The sequence below is a fragment of the Triticum dicoccoides genome, chromosome 3B, assembly GCF_002162155.2.
Source record: "Triticum dicoccoides isolate Atlit2015 ecotype Zavitan chromosome 3B, WEW_v2.0, whole genome shotgun sequence".
Lineage (NCBI taxonomy): Eukaryota > Viridiplantae > Streptophyta > Magnoliopsida > Poales > Poaceae > Triticum > Triticum dicoccoides.
In genome coordinates this window covers 735,701,046-735,703,623 of record NC_041385.1, presented here as the reverse complement: position 1 = coordinate 735,703,623, position 2,578 = coordinate 735,701,046, and the positions used below count along the sequence as shown (strand labels likewise).

The following is a 2,578-nucleotide window of genomic DNA, read 5'->3' as shown; positions in this document are numbered from 1 at the left end:
ACACACACACATACAAGGAAATACTACCCTAAGTGTAAGACCAATGGTGAAACATGTATTAAAAAGATCAATTGCGACGTGGTTAATGCCAAATTAGTGGAACTGGTGGCTCCACCCTTGAGGAAAGCTATATAGTTTACAATATTTCAGTTCATGAAGAAACTAAGCATCACCGAAACTATTTTAAGTACATGCATGATCATCCACTTACTTGATATTTTTGTTTGTACAAACTGGCAACCGATGCATGCGCCATAATGGTATTATGAGCTGCTATGTATGGTTCCACACTGGAGTCCCCAGCGGTGCACTTTGTTGCTCCGAATGGATCCGAGCAACGGCCGGGAGGTATTATACCAACATCATAGGAGGCCATTATACCGATGTTTGGCTCATTAACTGTCGTCCAAAATGCAACCCTATCTCCAAACTCCCAGAAGCAAGCATCTGCATATGCTGTGAAATCTTCGCTGCATTATGTAGATTTGAGAATAAATAACAGGATAGAAGATTACGTCGTAGGTATGCCAATGACATATAAAATTGCCAGTCCAGTTGAGCCATCTACAGTATTTGGTAGTGAGATCATACATCCACTTACATAATTCTGGGGCTTAACCATCCACCATACTCGTCTTGAAGAATCTGAGGGAGGTCTAGATGATGAAGTGTGATGTGGACTTGAATTCCTGGAAAAAAAAACCACAGAGACTGGATGGTTCAAACTTGTATTTTGCTTGCATTTCTTAAGAACAATATTTTGCATCAATTTATATGAAATATGACCCTAACAATTGATTACTTATTAAACTGTATAAATGCTCACAGATCTAATACTTGCCATGATTCACTAGCTCATCAATGAGGTTATTGTAGTACTCTAGCCCTTTGGGATTGACAGTTCCGCGTCCATCTGCACACCCAGAAATTAAACAATGAGATCAATTGGAAAACTAACGCAGTTCACTCTGTTGAAGGTGATGAGAATTTCTGTACTTGGAATGAGCCTTGACCAGGAGATGGAGAACCTATAGGCCTCTAGGCCTGTCTCAGACATGAGCTTGACATCCTCCTGCAAAATCAGATAAGCCTAACTTATTTAAGAACTGCTAAAGCAGAGAAACAGTCAAGATTTGTCAAGCCCTCTTGTTATTTACCATGTATTTGTGGTACCCATCTGCAGCAACATCTCCTGTGCTTTTGTCAGGCATTTTGCCTGCAAGAACAAATCGAACTGTCAAACTTGACCTAACTGCAACAAACACTTGTTGGTCAACGGTGTCAAGTTCTGCTCTTGGCCATTGCCAATCCCATTATATTACTCTAAAAATTTAGTTTTGCTTCAGCAACAGAAATGCAGTGTAAAGTAAACTGCTCTACTAAGAGGGCATTCGTCTCAAATATCCAGTCAATGCATCAGGATATTAGATACAAGTTGCTCAAGGTGCTATTTCTTACCCATATGGGAAATATAGAGAGTCTGACAGTCATATGGGAAACAAGAGACAGATTTTACAAGCATGTAGCGACCGACCTGCGTGAGTGAAAGTGTCCCAACTGCTTGGGCTCCTGCCATCCTCAGCAACAGCACCTTCATACTATATATACATGCAAAAGAAACATCAAGATTCATTAAGTAAACACCCAAGAACTTTCAGCTCAGACACAAATCAATAGTCACTCACTTGATATGCCGACGTTCCAGCTCCAAAGACGAACTCTCGTGGCCGTGGGAAATCACTTCTTGTGAAGCCAAGACCAGCCGCAGTTGCATCCCGAAACCAGAGGGACAACAAGAGGTAGTAGAAGAAGGCAGCAGCACCCATCTATGATTTGTGTTTTTCTGTGCATAATGGATCCGTTCGTTCGTTTCGAGACAAGATTTATATCAGGATTGATTAATCCCAAGTCCCAACCGCAACTTACTACCTCATGGAAGCTACCAGATTAAATAACTTTAATCTAAAAGTCAACCTTCTGGGGACATGTGCACCTAATTAAATGCGTGTGCATGCTCTGCACGTACACCAGTGGCAGTGGTGCCATTTCTTTTTCAAAAATATACCATGGTCTAGAATGTGAAAATGCATAATTTTTTTTCCAAATGATAAGGCTGGTTATAGTGGGAGTAACTTACTCCCTCCGTCCGTAAATAAGTGTATTTCTACCTTTTGGTCTAAGTCAAAGTTATAAAATTTTGGCCAACTTTATAGAAAAGAGTAGTAACATATATGACATCAAATTGGTATATTATGAAACTACATTTCAAAACGAATCCAATGATACTAATTTAGTGCCATAAATGCTGGTATTTTTCCCTATAAAGTTGGTCAAAGTTTTAAAACTTTGACTTAAGACAAAGGCTAGATGTACACTTATTCGCGGACGGAGGGAGTAGCTAAGAGCAAGTATAATAGGTCTTTATCAGCCGGCTACAAGCTGCTCCACGTCAACGAAATCTGAAGTGGAGGAAAGAGAAGGGATGATAAAGAAGGGAGCGGCGGAACGCACTTTCAGCGCACGGCGGCATTGGCGCACTTTATCTAGGCCGTGTAATGCATGCTTTCAGATGGATATA

At 40.6% G+C, this 2,578-nt stretch overlaps 1 pseudogene; it reads right to left on the bottom strand.

Moving 5' to 3' along the window:
• LOC119278180 overlaps positions 1 to 1,826 on the bottom strand; it is a 4,654-nt pseudogene extending 2,828 nt beyond the window's left edge.
• Positions 1,827 to 2,578: the final 752 nt, after the last annotated feature.